Here is an 8,104-nt window from a genome sequence, read left to right as displayed (position 1 = left end):
CTGGGCCTCCCCTACTGCCCCAACTAGTGACAGACTGTGGGGTGCCCTAGGGTGGGCACCCCACTAAAAATAAATGCCAAATTTTTGTGGTATGGCCAGGGTGGGCCACAGGACATGCCAATTTTTTTTAAAACAAAAGGAATGCCTGCAGGGCCGCGGGAGCCTTAGGTCTCCCCTACGGCCCACAAAAATAAATAATTGTTTGGGGTGCCCCCAGGGGCATCGGCAGGTCACAAAAAAATGCCTGCTCCTGAGCAGTGCTCTCACCATGCACTGCTAATTACCGCTCATCTTACAACAGCCATGACAGCTTCCATGACAACATTGATATATCACTGCAACATTTGCAATGAAATTATTGATCAGAAAACTGTGCTTGGCGGGGGCGTGAATTATAGTTAGCTCACGGCATATTACTTCACTATAACTGGTGAATATCTGTGTTTTTAGAGTTTAAAACGTTAAGTTGTTACTAAATATTTCACCTAACTAAACGTTACTTTACCCTTTAGTTTTATATCTATCTATCTGTATCTCTATCTTTATCTATATAGGATAAACGGTATTCTCCAGTTGAGTGATCCCAGAGGGTGGCAATGCATTTTGATAAGACACACAAACACCACTCTTTAGAGCTTTGCCGTTACCAGCTGTTTAATCATAATTCTCTTCAACACTTAACTAATCATGAACATTCTAATTGTAAACAGGGCCCTTTGTGAAATTACTCTTACAGGCAACAGCTTTAGAAATCTCTCATTTCTACAGACAATATGTGTATTGTTTAATATAGCAAATCCTGTTTTATAAAAAAAAATTAGATCTCAGCAAACATTTATTTTTCTTTTCATTTTACTACAGAAAACCAAATGGTATAAGTCGGTATTTCAGTGAACATCCCCCAGTTTGAAAAAAGTATATTTTTAGCGCTAACTACATGAAAAAAAACAAGCAAATAAAACATCCACAGAAAGTGACGTGTAAAATAGTGCTACATTGTCATTGTGTCGTTCTGGTAACATTTCCAAATCATTTGCTCTTTAGATTTGTGCTTCATAATATTACCAGAGCCCTTCCAGAGCAATATAAGACCATATCACTTAGTTACCCGTTAAACACTGATTGGACTGCTTTATGAGAAGAAAATGTTAGAATTGTGTGATTGAAGTTGGAGCAGAGTACAAATGCTTCAGAACACTTGCAGAATTCTCGGAGAGAGAGATACTGTATACAGCTTGGAGCAGAGTAGGGTACTCTCTTAAAGACAGAACCATGGGTGGCTCCTCCGCTAAGGCGGAGGAGCGTCACCCACTGATCTCAAAGCAGTGAAATAAGAAAAAATAAAATGACAATAACATCGTTATTATTTTTTTTTCTTAGCTACTGGTTTAGGTTAGGGCGGGACTGGGTTTACAGGGGGAGGAGTGGTGGGCACACTCTAAATGCGCATGACGGTTTGGCCGGCTGTCTTGAGCCGGCCAAACAGTCATGTACACTTTGCATGTCCCCCAGCATTGCAGCGTTGTGATTTGCTTAGGGAAGCCTGTGTGCTTTCTGCATCTGTTCCGGGACTCATCAGAAGGGAAGCAGAGGAGAGACACGGCCGGCTGAAGAGGTAAGTGTTTTTTTATAGTTTTTTTTTTTGCCCCCCTTCGCTCACCTGTCGCCTCGCCACCCCGTTCCCTGCCAGCCACCACTGGACAGAACTGTTCCATTGAGGAGGCTTTATGATAGTTTGCCCTTTTAATTATATGATTTTTACTCACTTGAACTTCAGATTCATTGATGCATGCATATATTCATTATTCATTGACACTAACTTGATGATTTGTCTCTGTAAGCAAATAACCTTTAATAAGCTTTCATGGTTTGAAACCTTAAGGACTCTATGCAGGGCCGGACTGGGAACCAAAACCGGCCCTGGCAAAGTGCTCGGCCGGCCCCCCAGGGCTTGGGGGTGCCACCGAGCTCTTTACCAGGGCAGGTTTCCGGCCGATTTTGTTACAGGGCCGATTTTGCAGCTGTGCTGCAAAAACGTCCCTGTAACAAAAACGGCCCCCAAGTGGCACAAAACCGGCCCCCACCCGTGTGGCGCACCGGGGGATTGCCCGGTGCCCGCTAAGGCCAGTCCGGCCCTGACTCTATGTCTTTCTTGTAGACCCTAATGTGCTTCACGTTATTGAAAGCAAAAGACACACAGATGGTGGATGGAATGTAGAAGCAAACATTCACCCCAGTCAATAGATCTGGGTTAAATCCATTGTTCTTTCGCTCACCATGCCACCCCAGTTTGGACCCAGCCATATGCAAATCAGTCGTGACCCTGTGCCTCATGGGAACAGTCCAGCCTGAACTGACATGCCAGGTCCTTCCTGGATCAGAAACAAGCATCCAGGGACCGGTTTCGTGGCATCACCCCTCATCAGCCACGCTAGCTTGAATCCAGAGGCACAGTGAGCACGGGACCCCCCTCCGGGTATGGGAGCCACGTCTGGGCCTACCCAGCGCACTTAGGGAGAGAATGGGAGCTTGGGGGGCAGCCGAGCACAGCGAGGTCTGCCCCCCGGGCAGATTGGGAGGGGGAGGGGGGGAGTGGCCGTAGCGGCCATTTTGTGAGTTTGGGCTGCATTTTGGGATAGCCCAAATGCAGCCCAATTACGGCAAAAGTAGCCCAAGGGCTATATAGGCTAGTTGCGCGCCTCCCCAGCCACCATTTTAAGTTTGGTGACCTGGTGGCTGGGAGCGCGGGTGGTAGGAAAAATGTTCTCTCACGGGCGCGTCGCCAGGCGGAAGGTGAGGCGGTAACTCGTTTCCATTTCGGCGGACTGTTTTCACTCTAGGTGACAGTTCGCCGAAACGATTAAAAGTTAAATTCAATGCGGGAACAAAGTGGAATACGGAACACATTCGCCCCGTGTTTTCTCAAGTGGTTCCTCTTCTTGGGATTCCAACAAATTCGGTGGAAACAGCGGGAATTAGCGACGGTGGGGCTTCGTCTGGGCGGGGGCGGGGCGAGCTCCGGGTGACAACCTGCGACGAGATACATCTGGGGACGGCCGCTCCGGAGGCAGGGGAGGGGAGGGAGTGTTCCCTAACAAGAGACGGCATGTACAATAGCTTCCGACTGTGGACGAGAACGCGAGCTAGACCGTCACTGCTTTGGAAACGCTCGCGTACAGTGGTGCTCTTGTGAGGCTCTGACAGTCCCAGTGACTTGTCTGTGCCTTTGATGCTTCAGCTAGATGAGTGCTTACCCAGCGCTTTAGAACCATGACCCCATTTTTGCATGGCAAACTTTCACGATTCGCATACCGTTGCGGGATATGAGAGGGGCGATTTGATGTGTAAATTCAGCATGGGAATCTACAGCAAAAAAAAAAACAAAAAAAAAGAAGGCGGGAACGCGAAGAAAATCTTGGTGGGGCCGCTCGGCTTCGATGGTGGAGCGCGCAGCAGCCGGGGAGGGTGGGGGGGAGCTCGGCGTGGGGGTTTTGGACGGGAGCCGGTGGGCAGGGGGTTCCCGCTAACGGCGGTGGGGGAATCAGGCGGACGGCGGGGAGTGCAGCAGGGGGGGGACACCCGGGCGCGGTGGAAGTCGGTACTGGGATGGCCTGGACAATTTGGAGTTCTGGGCCGAGGGGTTGGGGGGGGAGCGACCGGGTTAAGGGGGTCTGGCCGGGGGACAGGGGGTGCAGGGTGGGGGCGGGGCGTGAGCGGTGTGGCGCAGGAGGGGTAGAAGTCCGGCGGTGAGGGCGGGGGACGATGGGGGGGCGGGGGCGAGCGGACAGGGGTGGGGGGGTCGGGTAGGTGGGTTTGGAGCGTCGGGGGGACAGGGACGGAGACGAGAGGGAGGTGGTGGATTGGAGCGCGGTGGGTCGGGCGTGGGTAGCAAATACGTTGGGGGCCGGTAAGCGAGGCTGGGAGGGGAGTCGGAAAGGTGGTAGGCCCAGCACACCAGACTACTTCATTTCTTTCCAGGCGGGAGACCGACAGTTTGACCGGCGCGGGGTGCCAGACTTGGTAGGGCTGGGAGCGGCTCGATGGCACCAAGGAGAAGGGAGGGTGGAGCCTTGGGCGGCGTATCCTGTACCGGCGAGGGATCCCGGCGCGGCTGGCATAAGTAGGCCCGGTACGGGCTCGCCAGCCCCAACACCCACGGAGTCAAGGCGCCCCGGGGACCATCGGCAGAGGAGCACCGCAGCGGAGAATGTTTGTTGACCACTCCAGCAGTTGGCGCCACCAGCGGGGAGCGCTGGGGGTGCGGGACAGGATGGAAGACGGGGAGTTGCGTGAGGTGGACAAGGGGGACAGGGGGCCGAGTAATGTTGTGGCTAGTTTCTTGCAGGTGTCACGACGCCAGGCGCGGCCCACGGGTCGGACATCGAGGTGGGAAACAGCTCGGCCCCCAGGACAGGACGCCGGGAGGAACGGCGGACAGAGGCACTGGCGCCAGGTAATAAACATTTGCTCGGGCGCCCAGTGGTGGTTTCCAGAGGGATGGGGGGGGGGTTGGGGGGAGGTTGCACGAGGGAGCGTACGTTATGGATGTGGCAGTGGGCCAGGAAAGCGCAGAAAAGGGGGACGAATGTAAGACCGCTGAGAAGGGACGGTCAAGAAAGAGGCAGCTGATGCAAGGACAGGGGAGGGGCCCGGCTAGCTCAGTCGCTAGAGCATGTAGACTCTTAATATCAAGGTGTGGGTCGGGCTCCACGGTGGGCCACGGAAGAAAAAAAGGAAAAAAAAAAAAAAATCAAGTGGAAAAGGAGGAATTGAAGATCACACGGTTACCGTTTATGGGGGTAGCGAAGCCCTTGGGGGGCATTGGATGTTGGTAACAAAACGAGGTTTGGAAAGAGGAATATGTGGAAATGGTCAAACTCCGGCATAGGAAGGTCAGGGCAAAGGAGGGTTCTGAGGAGGGGGAATTCGAGTGGGCAAGGAGGCTTAAGGTGCCTGTGACGATAGGGAACTGGACAGCGGCTTTTCTCATTTGTGAAAGTGGGTACGGTGGGGAGCTTCCGGGGAGGTTAGTGGCCATGTGTAAATACAAGGCAGTCATCCGGAAAGCGCAAATTACAAGGGGGGGATATGCCTGGGCTCAGTAGGCTGAGGAATTCCGGGCGCGCATGGCGTGGGATACGGCAGCGAAGCGGGGAGAGCGTACCATGGGGCTCGCGGGGTCGGTGGAGGCTATTTTTACGGCCAGTTAATATCTGATGCGCCCTCTATCTGGGGACCATATATTAAATTGATTTTTGGAACAGGGAGATGGAATAGGAGCTGGCTCTGTCCACTCCACGCATTAACCTGGTATTGCAGTACCTACAGGAATGGTGCAACACGAAAGCAGGCACAGCAGGTGGGAGGGGGGCTGAGGGGCCTGGGCCACAGGGCTCTTAGTACGGTTAAGGTGGGGAAGTTGTGGGTTTATCCGGTCAGGACGAGCGCCGCTGGTGTAGGGGTATCATGCAAGATTCCCGTGCTTAAAATAAAAAATAAAAAAATAAAATAAAATCAATAAATAAATAAATTAAAAAAAAAAAAAAAAAGCAATGGCAGAGTGACTATGGTTGGGGGGTTTCTGGTTGGGTTTAGTTTGGTGTTGGACGGTACGAGGGTGCGGAGATGGGCAGTTACGTTGAAATTGGCGCAGGAGCGCCCACAGGTGGAAAAAGCGAAAATGGATCAGGAGGTACAGGAGGGCCGCAGGGCGGACCCCTTTCAGGAAATGGCTGTTGCATAAAGTTGATGGGGTCACCCATTGGAGTGGTGCCGGGAAAGGAAAAAAGGAAAAAAGAAAAAAAAAAACCCGAGCAGGGGCAGTTTTGGCTGATACAGCAATGGTCATGGCCCAAAGGTGGGTCGGTCACGGACTTTATTGAGGAAAGTGCGGCCACTGTGTTTTACTCCTCTGTTGACGTGGCTATGGTACTGGTGGTGACCACGGGCGCAACAGCGCAGATGGCAAAGTGCGACATGCAGTCAGCTTTCCGGCTGCTGCCAGTTCATCCAGATGACTTGGATCTGTGGGGCATACAATTCGGCGGTCACTGGTATGTGGACAAAGCATTGCCGATGGGCTGCTCCATGTCTGGCGCACTTTTTGAAGGTTCGGCACGTTCCTACAAGGGTTAGTTACGGAACGGACGGGTCACCAAGGCGCGATGTGGGTCTTGGATGACTTCTTTTGTGTCGGCACCTCAGACTCCGCGGACTGCCAGAAGGGCTGGACAGTTTCCATGAGATCATGAGGGAGATGGGTGTGCCATGGGCACTGGGGAAAACACGAAGACCCAGTATGGTACTGGCTTTTCTAGGCATGGATCTGGGTTCCGTTTGGTGGTGGCATGCCTTCTGGTGGATACAAAGCGAGACATGTTAGAACTGCGAGCGAGTGTGTTGACGCGACAGAAGGTGATGATTGGGGGCATACAAGGGTCGCTGGGCATCTCAATTTTGCCAGTAGGGTGGGTAGAGTAGGGCGGACGTTCGGGAGGCGACTGGGGAGACCAGTGGAGGGGCAGAGGCCCCCACACTAGCCTGTTCGGCTGTCAGCGGGGTGCGGGTAGCCTCGAGAATGTTGGCAGTTTTACGGCACCAGTTAACGGGGTGCGTTTGAGGAGGGACGTGGACATTGGTGTGGAATGTGCGGATTTTCTCAGATGCAGAAGGGAGCAGGGGATTTGGGCTGTACTGGCAGGGAAGGTGGTGCACAGAACCCTGGCCCGCGGAACGGTTGGAGGGAGGCAGGAGCATGGCTTTCTGGGATGTCTTTGCCTGGTTGGTGGCTGTCACGCGGTGGGGGGGTTTCCGTTAGATCACAAGAAGGTAACGTTAGGAGTGACAAAATGGCAGTGGTGCAGGGGCGCAACAGGCAAGTCGGCACGGGACGAGCAGGTGCTCGAGTTGTTGAGGGTCTGGGGCGAGGGCGTTGAGGCATGATATGACGTTCCACGCGGTGCATGGGCTAGGGGGGGTCGATGACATTGCGGATGCCTTGTCTATTTCACAACGCGGGAGATTCTGTGGGCTCGCCTAGGACGGGACGGGACTCTGACCGGAATGATGAAATAGCTATGGGAAGTGGGCAACACCGGATGCTACACTTGGTTTTCGGCACCTTAGCCCTGTCTACGAGGTCGGCATACCGGGCGGCATGGGAGGAGTTTGTCCATGCAGAGGCGAACGGGCGGGTTCCCGGGGTGGCAAGACAAGAGGCGGTTTGCAGTTCATATTGGCCTTGGCGGCAAAGGGTCCGGCCGAGGTGACGATGGTGGGCAAGTTGGCGGGGGTCGGTTTTGTCGGGAACTGGCTATGGGGAGGTCTCTTTCGGGGCGGAGGGTTTTAGTAGTTGGCTCTGAAAGGGGAAAACGGACCACAAAAGCGAGCTGGGATGAGGGTGCGTTTGCCACCGGTTGCCCTTTGCGGTGGGTTTTGCGTCGGAAATCTTGCTCGGGGGGTTGGGGGACTTGGTCTGTTCACATAGGTGGGGGCGGGGCGTGAAGGCTTCGTACTGCGGGCGGTGCTGCATACAGCAATGAGGAGACGGGGTATCGAGGAGAAGGGTTTTGGCACGCATTCCTTCCACATTGGGGCGGCATCAGGGGCACAGGCGAGGGGTTGGGAGAGTAGGGACATCAGGAAGTTGGGCAGGTGGTCATCGAATTGTTATCAGCGGTATGGGTGCAGCAAAAAAAAAAATAAAAAAAAAAATAAATAAATAAATAAATAAATAAATGTTTAGTTGGTGTTTTCCTGGTTTTCATTCTTGTTTTCTTTTCAGGTTCGGTTTTGGGACCCCCCGCCAGGGAGATGGCCATCGGGATCGTGGGGTATTCTTTTGTGAGACGGGCGCGGGTCCAGGCCCGGGAGAGTTATTTTAGGACAGCTTGGGGTTCCAGACAGACTTATCCTCTGTGGCATGGCGGGGTAAGGGCTTTTTGAGCGGGAAGGAATTTGTGCCAGTGGGGAACGTATTTTACGAGCGGGAAGGTGCCCGTTTCTGTTGGTATTACAGTTGGGGGAGACTGACAGGGCAAGGGAGACAGGTTGGCACTGAGGTGGTTTATGTCAAAGGACCTGGTATGGATCAGGGGGAGATGGG

General features: G+C 53.4%; 1 pseudogene; it reads left to right on the top strand.

Annotated features, from left to right (window-relative positions):
• Positions 1-5,190: 5,190 nt before the first annotated feature.
• On the top strand, positions 5,191-5,344 carry LOC146866133 (U2 spliceosomal RNA; annotated as a pseudogene).
• The last annotated feature ends 2,760 nt before the right edge of the window (positions 5,345-8,104 follow it).

The sequence above is a fragment of the Triturus cristatus genome, chromosome 2_1 (genome assembly GCF_964204655.1).
Source record: "Triturus cristatus chromosome 2_1, aTriCri1.1, whole genome shotgun sequence".
In the NCBI taxonomy this organism is placed as follows: Eukaryota; Metazoa; Chordata; class Amphibia; order Caudata; family Salamandridae; genus Triturus; species Triturus cristatus.
Note: the sequence above shows the minus strand (reverse complement) of the source record. Positions and strands in the feature narration are given on the sequence as shown.